Source organism: Plectropomus leopardus, chromosome 15, assembly GCF_008729295.1.
Source record: "Plectropomus leopardus isolate mb chromosome 15, YSFRI_Pleo_2.0, whole genome shotgun sequence".
Lineage (NCBI taxonomy): Eukaryota > Metazoa > Chordata > Actinopteri > Perciformes > Serranidae > Plectropomus > Plectropomus leopardus.
Genome location: NC_056477.1, coordinates 153290 through 168068, shown reverse-complemented (window position 1 = coordinate 168068; position 14779 = coordinate 153290). Strand labels below are relative to the sequence as shown.

The 14779-nt window shown below is 40.3% G+C and overlaps 1 protein-coding gene across 1 annotated transcript in view; it reads left to right on the top strand.

The window, feature by feature from the left end:
• LOC121954393 (cadherin-11-like) overlaps nucleotides 1–14779 on the top strand; it is a 117011-nt gene that overhangs the window by 55473 nt on the left and 46759 nt on the right.

Sequence of the window (14779 nt, the reverse complement as noted above, 5' to 3'; positions counted from 1 at the left end):
AGAACAGCACATTCTAATCCTTCAACTGCAGGCTGGAAACTGGAAAAAGACTAATAGGTAGGAAGAGTTGGAGACGGTGGGTCAGACGGAAAAGAATTTGAATATTTCGGTCTGAAAGTACTGTTGGAGCAGGAAGACAATGACAAGTAAATTATTATACAAATAAGTTCTAGCAGCTCTGTTAACAGCTCTTTGACCGCTATTACGAAGTCCTCAAATACCGCCACTTGGTCAGTTTGACGTCACACAGAGATAAAAAAAAATACTTCCTTTTGCGGTATGATACATCAACTGGTGGCGTCACTTTGAAACGCAGCTGGTTAACAACATAAGATAAGGAGATTTAAAGTCGGTAATAGGGCAGGCTTGAGAACCATGTTTTTTTCTACACCCAAACTCTTATACACTTATTTTGAAAACGACTATGCATCTATTGAGCAAAAACTGTACAATTCTTGTGAAAACAGAAGTGTGTTTTTAAAATGCATTTAGCAGGCGTAAATTGATGTGGCGTCCCGGGACGTCAACAGCAGGATACTTCGTGTGTCATATGTGAAAAGTCCACTGAAGAAGCGCTGATATGTCACAAGATGACTGTGTTGCACAGTATGTTGCTATCATCCCATTTCTGTTAGGATGCATGTTAGATCAATGTTTTTTATCTCTTTGTCCACAATTTACCTGTTATTAAAAAACAGAAATCAACCAATAACAAAATATGTTGTTGTGGATACATGGACAGCATTAAGTAACGAGAATGGACATATTTATAGCGTTTGAAAACAAAGTATCAGTTATTGGAGGCTTAAATGTTGTCCTTTAAAAACTCATATCAGTCAGACATAAAAGAAGACTTAAGCTCTCCCTCCATCTGCTTTCGCCTGGATTATTCCTATGAAATGTGTCCTCATCGACATCTATCGATTCTGCCCGTAACTTATTAGGATTCTTGGTTTCAAAGGGTTTTAGCTGCGCCGCGTGCTGATTGGATGTTTAACCTTTCGACCCCCAATCCAGGGATCTGAGCACATATCCCATAATAGGAGGCATTCATCCAGATGACCTCCTCTGTCACCGTGACAACTCAGCAGCAGAAGAAACTGACAAAGAGTTTCTGTGTGTGTGTCTTTACATTTGTTGACAGAACAAAAAGTGCTTATCTGAACTGGTCTCAGGTCACATCACCCCCCTCTCTCTCTGTGTATCCCTCCCTCTCTCAGATTAGTGCCTCTTCCTCCTCCTCTCGGTACATTGCTGCTGAAAGGAAGCAACAGATTTATTGTTTTGTGTGTGTGTGTGTGTGTGTGTGTGTGTGTGTGTGTGTGTGTGTGTGTGTGAGTGTGTGTGTGTGTGTCTGTTTATAGCTGTATGCATGTGGCAGCCCCGGGCGATGTTTCTCAGTTATTTCAGTCTATACTGGTTTCACACAGAGAGACAGCAGGAGGATATTAACACAAGCATGCATTCTCCTTGTGCTTGTTCTCTTTTCATGATATGGGGAGATGGTTTCTAAATTACGCTCTATTTCAGCTCACAGGCGGTTCAACTTCAGATTTTCCTGAGCCGAAGGCGTCAAGCTCGGTAGACTCACTAGCAAGGTGGCACACTTGCACAGCAAAGTGAATTATTAATACTGAAGACATTTTATCTTAAAATGATTGAATAATATTTTCTAATCTTATTTCAAGTACAAGATGGTTTCAAATATAGAATGGTGTCACTATTATACAACTTAAAATCAGATAAAGCATCTTAACTTAAGAACGCTACAAGTGTATTGGAAAATGCATGTGCTACTTTTGAGTCAAAAATATTTACTGGAGGCATTGCTGGCTTATTCTGAAAGGTAACACTTCCAAGTATTGGTAAAACATAACTAAATATGTGTATTTCCAGCTAACTGTGTAAGGAAATTGTATCTTAATATGCTTAAATAACACTTTGTAAGCATATTTCAAGTACATGATGGTCTTAAGTCTAGAATGGTGTCACTATTACACAACTTAAAATATGTTAAATCACCTTAAATAAGGATGTTGACATGTAAAGTAAAAATCATCATACAGCAAAATGTAAAGAATTACTTCACATTTTTACGAGATGGAAGTTAATTTCACACGAGGAGCCATATTGCTGCTGCAGTACATCACAGCGGTGGTTTTGTCTGCATGCAGATCGTGTATCCAGTGCATTTATTTGCTTGCTGATTTTCCATGCATTAACTCTAGCAAATGTAATGCTTACAGCGGCATCACTGCAGATTAAATGTAGCTGCAGTGTAACGATTCCAAAATGAGATTTTGAAGTGAGAGCTCCCCTGAAACTGCAGTGTGCTGCTGCCAAGGGTTTATACCAGCAAACACAGAAACTCACAAAGCCAGTTTTCTGGTCTGCTAATGATCTGATCTACTGAGAATCAGACGAGTGTGCCTCAGAAAGTAGGTCAATCAGGTCATGATTGCTCCTCACAGCATCTGGATCTTATTGTTAGTGCATTTGTGGATCTAAGTCTGGAGCAAACTGGAGTCTGGCAGTGGATGTGATGTAATATATTAATTTATAATTATGTGTTGTTTGTGAAGAGAAAAGGAAAAATGTCAGTTTCAACATGACCAAGCTGTGATAGCAGGTGCAGAAATCCACCATCAGGCAGCCAGATATCAGGTTCCAGGAGCTGCTGTTTTCAGAATAGGTTACTAAAAAAGTGTTTGAATGAAAGGCTCAACTTTCTTTAACGGAAACCAGGTAAAATTCAATGTCACACGTTCGCGGTAAGAAAGGATTTCTGAACATTCTTAAAAGAAAAATGTCTGATATTTGTAAAATATGAGCCTTGGGTACTAAAATAAGCAGAAAATGCCAACATGTTCTCATTCCAAGTCGTCACATATTGGTACTTTGCAGTGGACTTCATACACTTCACTACATATTGTGCTCTACGTATCCTTCAGCGTCTGCTGTTGGCATTCTGGGATGCCGCTACCATAACATCAAGACAAGTACATGTTGAAATGACACTGCACATGGTTATTTTTAGACAAGAAAAGCACATGGCAACCAACGCTGGGACATCAACAAACGCACATGCTGGCACGGATGGTTAGGATTAGGGAAAGGAGGCACATAGTAGGAAAAAAAAAAAAAAACTTTTTGCGGCAGATCATGCTGACACAACAGGCTCAGTCCAGCCGTGTTCTCATCCGATACCACCCGTCTGCATATCACAATATCATCCGGTCATCCGCTGACACATAAGAACAATACAACCAGTTCTGCCCAGCTACGTTTTTAACTGACGCCGTCCAGTAGCGTATCATGCAGACGCGAAAGGTGACTTTTGGCATCATGATCTTACACTGAAATCATTGAAAAAGCAGTGGTTTTTAATGACTTCAGAATGAGAAATTGACTGATTTCAGCATGCCTGCCACCACAGACAAATTTATGGGACCACTGCGTCATAGTGCATTAAATTAATAATAATGCATAAAAACATACCTTGGCACTGCTATCATTTTAGGTTTATTATATAACTTTACATTAAGATATAACGTCATTTGCAGGGTGCTATTTTGTATGATAACATACCGACTGTTGTGCATGCATTTAGGATATAATAGAAACCGTTCTATGAGAATAAATTGAAATGTTAACACAACATGCTATATATGAAAAGTACATGTGTGTATACTGTACATAGCATTAAGACATTGAGTCATGTGAGGGTGCAGCACAGTCCTGATAAGCATTACTCGTGAATGTAAAGCAGGAAAATGCAGTTAGAAGTCATTAACTATCAGGCTCATATATCTTTAAAAATGTGACACTGATGGGTGTCTGGGAGGACAGATAAGGAGCAGGAATTAGGGAGGAGAAGATTCCCTTTCCAGGGATTTACACAAATACACACAGAGTGAGTTTTAATGCCCTCTACCAGTATTGATTACCCAGCAGTCTGACTGATTGAGAGCTAGATATAAAAAAGCACGCATCAATAAAATACTCTGGAAAACCTGCAGAGACTTTTGGAGACACTGCCCTTTCCCACCCACTCACACAAACACCAACAGCTGCCGCCAGATTCAGGGGTCCGCCGAGCTGCCACAGTTTGGGAGGTTGTTTCTGCTACAAGCTGATAGTAAATAAATGTATGTGTCACAAGTTCAAAAGCAGACAGATAAAAAAAATAAATGAAACCATTTGAAAAAACAACCACACCACCTGCTAGGTTGTGATTGGTCTGTTCATAACTCAATTATAGATTTTGCTTGTTTTCCATATCCTCGCTGCTCCGATTCCCATCCATCATGTGACGACGCCTTACTGGGATATCAGGAGTTTGTGTTTGTGAGTTATTTCTTGTGTAGTTGTGGATGTTTTGAAGCTGCAGTGTTGAATCAGTTCTTTGTTATTAACCACCCCAGACACCAGAAGAAAATGCTGACATTTTGTGGTCCTGCGAACCACAGATATGTTGTATGTGCACGGTTCATAATGATGACTTTGTCATCGGCAGGTGGAGGGGATGGTGGGTGATGTGTCACCTAAACGAGACACGTGCCGAGCTGCCGAACCACATTTGAAAACCAACAAAAATTCAAAAACATTCAAGGCCTCAAACATGCTTTTTTGTAACAATCTGGTCTGCTCTGATTCCAAACTCGTAAAATACAGCTGCTTTTGCGTTACTTTGTTATAAGATCCCAACGCCAAAAAACACCTTTTGCAGCTGTATGATACACTGCCGGGGGGCCTCAGCTGAGAAAACTGCTGGACAGAACAGTCTACAGTGTTATGATGCATAACCGGACAGCCGGACAGCACCTGTTGCAGCAGCATGATACACGGTCGGGCAGCATCAGTTGAAACGTGGCCGGACAGAAACTGTCACGTCCACATGATATGCCACTGGACAGCGTCAGGATGAAACACTTAAACACACTATAAAGAGCACAAATGTCTCTATAGGGCAGGAGGGATGAACGGTGCATGGATCCAAAAAACCCTGGACTTTCATGCTGGAGTCCAATGTTCGCATCCCCTCTGAATGTGTTTTGTTTATTACTACGCTTTACCATGCACCTTTTTAGCCCTAATTCAACACATGTGCTTTTGTTGACATCCTGATGCCAGTAGCGGTATCGTAGAGCGATGACAACAGATGCACAATGCCCTGAAAGTAGGTATGTTGGGCCAAAAGATGATCTTTTTCGAAACATAAACACGTGTTTTGGTGCCGAGATCTAACCATGCATAAACAACAAGAGGAGCTGAAACATGAAGTTTCAAGCTGTCTGCTGAAAACTTATGGGCCAGCTTTTTTTCCTAGTGATTGTGTGTTACTTGTTGAAAGGTAAGATAAAGAATGACCAAAAAGACTCATTTTAAACTGCAGACCGGCTCAGCTGGTGGCGCTGATGGCAGCTGGGTGGATGAATCTCCAGAAAATGGTGAAGCTTCATATCAGATATCTTTGAACCATCAGTCCGTCCTGCTGCCGTCACGTCTGTCGGATCATTCGAGGTTAACAGAAGCATGTCACTACAAATTCTGTCTGCACGCTGACTGCGGCTTTGATGCCTTTTTGGATGTCTTTTGTAATATTTGCAATGCTGTGGTTTAAAGCTTACACTGCTCTTGCACTCAGCCATTCACCATCCTGAATAAGAGCATCAGCTTAATGCGGAAAAATGAGTGTGAGGTGCATTACAGCAGAAGTTTTGGAGACAGACCATTTCAGCTTCAGATCACTTTCAACTTTTCAAAAAGAATTGAGTGAAAGGCTTTTTTTTTTTTGGATGGCGAAGTAGTCTGTAAGTGAGCAATAATGAAACTATTGTGTGGATTGACACACTTACAAAATGGCATAATTGCAGTCTCATTTCATTAAATATCTGGCAATATGAAATTCTCCCTCCGGCAGATCTAACACCGGCAATAAATTAAAACTTACAATTGAATGCCACTGACATTTTTCTGCCTTTTTGGGCCCTGAGCACCTTCAGAGAGTGGTGAATTCAAATAAAAGCTGAAAAATGTGTACTTCAGGGTGTTAAAATGTCGTGCCAGTAAACACGTTCATCAACCCTGTGGGTCTGTAGTGTTTGAAAGTAACCAAAAAGATGAAAAAAAAAAAGAAAGCAAAATAACTAATCCAGCTTTCTCTGTTCGGAGTGATTCGCTGCTGTTCTGGATACCATTCTTATTTCTTTTTTAAAGTTCCTTACCTCCTATTAACAGAGTAGTTAAGAAGACTGACTTCAGTCCAGCTGGGTCAGTTTCCAGATTTGCCAGTCTGGAAATTGGTCTATTAAAAAAGACTTAAACTGCTCCTGAATGGCATTATTTCATATTTAATGTATTCAGTGTGGACAGAGAGCTCAGGTGTGATGAGATGTTACGGATGATCAGATATTAGTTTTCTGATGGGACACAGTGTCATTATGTTGCACTGAGGAGCTGCTGCTGAGTCATGTGGGACAGCTGGTTAGATTTGGTAAACCAGTGCGATCCGATGTTTAGTTTAATATCAAACCAGTTTGAAAATTTTCACTCTGGCTCAACCGTGTACTACAGAGTCCCCGTTTGGCAAACAGGGTAACACTTACAGCGTCTTATTTAAGGTCTTTAGGAGACTCTGCTGTCGCTGCCTGATTTTGTGTAAAAATCCGTCCTGGATGTTAAAGCAGCTACACAGGTGATGCTGTAATTATCGGAGCTTAGCGATGAGATCAGGTGACAATGTTTAATTTGAGAGCTTAAGGGATGTACTATCGGGAGAAAATGGCATTTTGGAATGGAGGGAAATTGCTTTTTGGGGGGCTCAAAGGATGCAAGATTCGGAGTTATCCTCCAATATGAGATTACAGGCTTGGCTTGATCGACTGAGACTACGGGCACAAAGCCACCTGCACTGGATTTCCACTGGAACTGGGAAGACAATACTTTGTGACCCAGATGTGATGATATTTTTATTGCTTCTTCTTTTATTGCTTTTTATACACACATGGATGGACAATGGCTATAAAAATTGATATGTTTTCTTTTGTATATTTTTAAAGATCAGATGAGACTTTTTTCCCCTGTTATCCCTGCATGAAGGCCTTAGATGGGTTTCATTTTAATTCTGCTCTGCTCTGTGTTGGCCTTTATCTGCGCTGTTGTGCTCTGCATTTGTATTCACCGCCCCTCGTCGTCTTGTCCGGCTCCTCTTTGCTCTTTTCTCTTTCGCATTTCATCGCCCGCTCTGTGCCGTTCTCCTGCCTATACATCTCGCAGAGTGTGCAAACCAAATGTAAATATCCCATAAGCATCATCACACAGCTCACGGCCCCACTAAGCAACAAGAAGAAGAAACGAGACGCGAAGGAAGAGTAAGAATGAGCAGATAAATGTGTTTGCCATGAGATTACCATGCATCATAAACCCATAAACCCTGCGAGGAATCGGAGGGATGGAGGGGAGAGAGGGGGAAAGATGGGGATTCGGGGACGGAGGGAATTCAACAAGAGAAGGACACAGAGGAGGAGAAAGAGGAGATCCAAATATGGATGATGGTTAACAGCAGAATGAGAGCAGAAAAAACAAAGACAGAACGAGAGGGAGGAAAAGCCAAGATCAGGAGGGAGCAGGGAGAGTGTCAGAAGGCAGAGATACCGAAATACAGAGAGATAGACAGAGAAAAAACAAATGTAAGCCCCTGAGGATTAACTCTCTCATTTCTCTATGGGGAAGAATGGAAAAAAAGAGGATTTCCACCTCCTATCCTCTCAGCCTCTCTTTGATATCTCTCTCTCTCGCTCTTTCTCTCATATTCTAATATCTTTAGTCTCTATTCATCATGTTGGAACCGACTCGCCGAGCTCGCTAAAGCATGAACACACATGGCTAACCTAGCTGGACACAAATCCCTCTCTATTGGTCTCTTTCTTCCTATCGTCCCCCTACCGCTTCCCATTTCCAGTTGATCTCTTCATTCCTCTGTCAACATCGTCCCCCGCCTGTTTCCTCATATTCCCCCCGTGCTCGTGGCCGACTTGAAGTGAACTCTCTCTACCTGCCTTTGTTTTCGCCGTCTGTGGCCGTTTGGCAGCTCCACAACTGTTGCACTGGGGCCAATAACACACAACAGCGCTCATCATTGTTGTGGTCGGTTTAACGAGCTTTGCTAATAAGATGAACGGGCGTCCTGCTGATCCGTTAATGGTGCATTCATTTGTCCTCTGCGGTGTGGTGATTCACGGTTTTTACAGTTTACACATGAAAAATGCCAGACTGAAGGGCAATTTAATTACCAAAGTTAATTTTAAAAAAAGTCAGTTTCAAAGCAAACATGCTCTGGCAAAGCAACAAATACACATTCAAAAGATTTTTTTCACATTCAAAAGATGTATTTATTTTTTTCTGTTAGACACCTCATGCACACATTTATTTTATTGATTATAAAAGAACTTTGCTTAATTGCATTCATTCTCTAAGCTCGTACTGTAGAAGTTCGAAGGTGCTTATGCTGAAGGTCATCAACTCAGTAAGAACACAAACTGATAACTAGTTTGGATATGTGGATTTGGAAAGTTTGATTTTTTGTAAACCCAATAACCAGAGACGATGTTGGCATTACACATTTCTGCAAACCATAGTTATGTTACATTTGTACATTATTATGGAGAAGATATGTTGGAATTTAATCTTTGAACAATGCTGTGGCTAATATTTGTTTTGTTTGAAACGCTGCCAATAGCACAGTGAGATCCCTACAGGACCAAAAGGAGGGGTGGCAGATCGGTCCAACCAACCCAGAACTTTCGCTCTGGAGCCTGTTGTTCGCTTCTCAAATATTTCAATGCGACTATGTATCCCTGTGTGCTTTCTGTGCATTTTATTAGTTTATGTAGGTTTTCACAGTGTTGCAGTATCTGTGTTTTTGCTTCGTTTGGATCCTCTTGTCACGAAACATTTCCTTCATGTGTGGGGGAAACGGTGCAGAGTTGGATGCTTCCACACTGCTGCTGAAATGGGATAGAAAGTAAACAGTTTCACAGCTGTGGTGTGAAGATGGTTTTAAAGTGAATCTCAAGCCACTGCTGCAGCGTCTCAACTTACTCGACTCACTTTTTCTCCTCATCTTCCCTTCACTCCAGCTCTCCACTGTAGCTGCTCTACTTTCCTGCTCCTCCTCCTCTCTGTTTTCTTATCCTCCCTCTTTGATTTTGTGGTCAGTCTTTTGTTCATTCCTACAGTAAACATGAATTATACTCCTGCATTGTGATGCAGCTGTTCCTACTCTGCACGAAACTACAACAAAGTGAATCATTTTTCTTCCTGTAAATGGCTTCATTCATTGAATGGCACTGCTGAGAAATCTGTGCCAAAGCTGATATCTGGGATATTCTCGAGCCTTAAATATAAAGTCATGTGAGCGTTCTTCAAATGTTTACTCTGTCAACAATCTGCACCATCAGCAGACATGAGGAAATACAAATTAGCCAAAGCAGAATCACAAATCCCACAGTTAGTCGGATCCTCTCCATAATGGTACCATAAGTCATGATAACAATATGAGCCTGTCACTGGCAAAAACCAGCACACTGTAACAAACTAATGTACAGCAAAAATACGGCAAAATTCAGACAGTAATGTATGTTTCTTTCAAAAATACAGTAAAACACAAACAAACAACAAATTTTGAGAATTTTTGGAACCAACATTACACTGTAAACCTCACATACTAATGTAGAATACTGTAATAAATTTAATGGTAATAAACTTTTTCAATGATTTACAGTAGTGACACTGTAAAATTATGGTGAACTACTGGCAACTGCTGCCAGTACTTCAATTATTGGGGAAATAAATTGTTTAAGTAAAAACTGCAATAGAAATACAGCCAAATTCTTACAGTAATGTGAATTTTTCCCAAAATCCAGTGTCAGGATAAAGAGACAAATACAAGCTCCATGTTTTTGAGCCAGTATTAAACTGTAAACTTCAAATTCTACTGTAGAATACTGTAATAAAATTAAAGGCAATATACTGTTTTAAGTGCTTTACGTTAAGTGACAGTGTGGACATGATTATATTGTATGTAATATTGGACCAGTTTCAAAAATTTTGGTTTCCGTTAGTCACTTAGACACAAAAACATGTTAAAAAAGGGGTCCAGGTTAAAAAAAATATTGGTTCACCTTTATAGTTTTTCATATTCCATCAGTATATTCTGTTTTTTTTTTTTTTCACCAATTGATCTGTGCGTGGAATTCAAGATTAATTTCGTCTATCAAAGTCATAATACGACAACACCATTACTGCAACTCAGAGAAAGATATTATTAATGAGTAACTTCTCCAAAATTGCTGTTGTCACAACAAAAGCATTGGAGTCACGTTACGTTAATGTGAAGAATGCTAAACAAGCAAAGCTGATAATGAAGAAGACAAACCGTGTGCCGACAGCTCACACCAACTTCCATTTGTTGCACTCAGCTAACTAGCACCTAATTAACTCTGCCATTGTTGTGTTTGGGAAGTCTAATTTCGCACACGGAGCTAAATCACTGTTTAAAGTGCCTTATTTCATAAAAATAAACTTGTGTTTACATGTGTATTTTGAGAGCATTTCTGTTTTGCTCATTTTGATTAGCATCCTCAATTACCGCGAATCACACTAATTTGTATGGAAATAATATGCAATTTGTGTTGAATTATGTGCAATCAGAACAATTCTTTCTGCTAATGAGACAGAGATGGCTTTTTAAAACCATTTGGCAGCATGTTTTGTGCCTTTTAATAGATCTGCGGACCAGTTTTCTTCTGTTTCATATCGCTGCGACCACAGTTCACGTCCATAAAGACAGCTGCCTCTTAATTTCATATCACGCTTTTAATCAAATGGCTGACTGGTTGCAAGACAAAGCCAGCATTTCCTACAGAGAGAGAGATGTTTTTTTCTTTGCATGGTTAGACAATTTCAAGTACCATTCATCATTTATAATTTATCGAAGAACTAAGGTTTTAAATTGGGGGTTTTGTACAACTTAGGGCACAAAGTAAAGGTCTGCTCCATTTTAGTCTCACAAAAACATCCTTCTTGCATGTAAAAGCTCTGAGAGTGAATTCTGGGGAAGAAAAATATGTTTTCAATGCAGAGAAACATAATGAAAACATAAACAATGCTGGTGAATGTCTCAGTGGGGTGATTCACTCTGCTGTTCCTGATTTGGCCTTTATAAATTCGGGAGGAAATCCTCTGGGCTGAAAGCAAGTTGATGACCAAACCAATCGGCTTTCTCTCGCCCGTGTTCCTCCAAATGAGCGTCCGAAATAGACAGTGAAACAACGGGCGGGCTGATGAGATGCAGTTAAGCTTCAGGCAAAACAATGTAGCTCCAATTAGCCTGCTGACCGCTGTTTATTGGCTTGGTTTGGGAATGCCCTCTTCCTTGACTTTAACTTTGCCACTATTAGGCTTTTAGCTTCTGATAATTGGACCGACGATCTCCGCATTTGGAGTTAATTACGAACGAGACAACACTAGAATTAAACGCGCACTGTTTTTTAAAAAGATGTTGTGTAAAGGCCTTGTACTTGTTAGAACTGACTTCAATGGAAACCTTATAATGTGGTGAGCGTCCTAAATTAACAAGCATTTTAATTTTCCCTCTGTCCTTCTTTTTTCCATCCTCTGCTTTCCCTCTTTTTCCGTCCTCACTTCACAGTCCAGTTAGATCCATCTTAGCAATTACAGCTTTGCATTTCAGCGTCTGAGTGACGCTGTAATTACTGCAGGAGACGTTTAGAATATATCTAGGAATGGAAAATGAATATGGATAAGCACATGGTGCTGCTAAACATCACCGTTTTTTTTCCCCCATTCTTGTTTATCTCAATTTGCTTTTTATGTTTTGTTTTGAAAAAATGGCTTGTGACCCTAAAAAGATGCCAAACATTTTCTTGCATTGCTTTCAAAAGATGTCCAGAATCAATCATCATGTCGTCTTTGTGTGTGTGTGTGTGTGTGTGTGTGTGTGTGTGTGTGTGTGTGTGTGTAGACATCCGCACATGGTTAATGGATGAAGTACTTAAAAAACAACTCATTGAGGACATCTGCAGAAGTTAAGAGTTCACAGTTTTCTGTCACAGCACCTTTTAAATCTGAGAGAGAGATAAAAAAGACCGACAGCAGACGAGCCAAGACAAACACACAAAGAAAGGGGGAAAAAATCTTTGGGAAAAGATGGTCAATCATAAAAAGAAAAAAAAAGGACTGACACAATTCCCGGAAAAGAAATGGGGGCAGGGAGGAAAGTTTGAGGAATTTATGCTATGGAAAAGAAAGCAAAACCTGAGACTCTCTGCACTGCTCGCTCTGTCTTTCTCACTCCATTTCTGTGTGTGTGTGTGTGTGTGTGTGTGTGTGTGTGTGTGTGTGTGTGTGTGTGTGTGTGTGGTTTTGTTCTATAGCCCCTAAGGGAGGGCGAGAAAGGGGGACGTGGGATGGGGGGGCAGGAAACGGTGGCGTCTGGAATTGATTTGAGGCTAAAGGAAAAATAAAATACTTGAGATTCTTAAAGGCTCGGGGAGCAGGGACAGACGGCCACAAAGAAATAAAAAATGTAGCAGAGAGAGAGAAAGAGAGGCCACATAACCACAGGGGAAAAAAAAGAGCGGTATAAAGCAAATGTAAAGAAGGATTTATACTTCTGCAATAAAGTCTCTGAGGTTGCTATAAGTACACTGTGGCCGGATCTTTCAAAAAAAAAGGTTATACAGGCTACTTGGACGCCTCCTGCCATGGTAGTCGATGTTATCGGTGTGCAGTGATTCACCAAATACGTTACTTGCCTAGCACCCCTTACTTTTAAATTGGAAATTAAATTAAATTAAATTTTCAACAATACTGTAACATAAGGGACACTGCAATTATAAACTAAAAGTGTCTGCAGCACAGCACAGAGTAGCAACAATCAAATATCACAGACACATCCTACAATTATAGAACATCCTATAATCCTAGAAACGTCCTAAAATCCTGCAAACGTTTTAAAATCCTCCAAATGTCCTACAATTCTAGAAAAACCTTAAAACCTGCAAAATGTCCGAAAAATCGGAGAAATTTCCTTAAATCAGAGAAACATCTTAAATCCTAGATACTACCCAAATTCCAATAAATGTCCTACAATCCTTGAAACATCCTAAAATCCTAGAAATGCTTTTAATCCTAGAAATGCTATTGCAAAAAATGAGCTCAAACAAATGTCAGCAAGATTCAGCAAGATAATCTTAACTAAACTAAACAGTGTTGGGCGCCATTCTGCTTGATGATTACGTAGTCTCTTGTTAGAAACAGCCTTTTTAAATATACAGAAAAGCTTCAAAGTTTGCGAGTGGGGTATTTATTGACATATTTTACGTTGTAGAACAAAATGTGAAGGTCTCTTCAGCTAGTGTTAACCCAAGAACTTATTTCAGGCTTCTAACCCAGAGATCTTCGGTTTAGGACTTTTTACTGGGGGGCTCTGTATCTGTCTGTGTCACTTTGGGATGTGACTGACATCGAGATCTATAAAACAAGAAGTAAACACTTCCACTGCTACATTTTCCACAGATGACAAACATCTCCTCCTGTAGTTTGAGCTGTTCCTGTGACAGCTTGTATTTGTCTCTTTATCCTGAAATCAATGACCCGTTTCCGAACTGTTCTCCACGGCCCATGACGGTATTTACAGCCAGTGTATTTACAGACAGTGTTTACTCCTTCCAAACTTAGGTGAGTCCATATTCACTCAAAATGTTTCTGCCGCTTCCACACAAGGGCATCAGATGATGCTTTTGTGACTCCCAAGAGGAAACAGATCTGCTTCACCGAGGAAAATGATCCTCTCTCAGGCTCCGAAAATCTATCAAAAGCTCCATAACACACAGTGCAATACCTTCAGTGAGATGACAAACAGGTGACTACTGCTACTTTCGAACGCCTCTACTGGCAGTATTAGCCTTCATCCACCATGTTTTCACCGTGCCGCACTCCTCTGACCACGGTGTCGTCGATGTCGGTTGATTATGGCGCATGCAGATATGACATGTTGTTCTGTGTTTCAATCCAACATACATCTCTTACGCACTGTTTCTCACAACATTAACCATCTAAAAAAAAGAAATAGACACTGTCAAAGAGCAGAAAAATGACATAATCATACACTGCACAGTAATGACATAATAATCAAATGTCCTGACTCATTTTATTTATATGTAGGCTTCATGATCTGGACATTTAAACAGAACCACCACATTTAGTGCCTCGTCCCCTTTCAACCAAATACTAATGATGCTGATTAGAGATAATAGTACATGAAACATGTGTGTGTGTGTGTGTGTGTGTGTGTGTGTGTGTGTGTGTGTGTGTGTGTGTGTGTGTGCGCGCACATGCACACGCACCTAAAAGTAGCAGAAGTGGGGTCTTGTGGTGGTAATTAGCACTTGGATTCACTAATGGCTGTACAGGAAAACCTCCACACACGCTAACAAATTAATAACACACACAGACATACAAACACACACACACACACACACACACACACACACACACACACACACACACACACACATGCAAAGACTAACTTTGCAGTGCAGTGTGTGTGTGTGTGTGTGTCAGAGTTGCTAGGCTCTCATTAATACCTATTTTGCGAATGCTGAGAAAGCTTTGCAGCTCTTTCTTCGGAACCGCTTCACACACACACACACACACACACACACACACACACACACACACACACACACACACA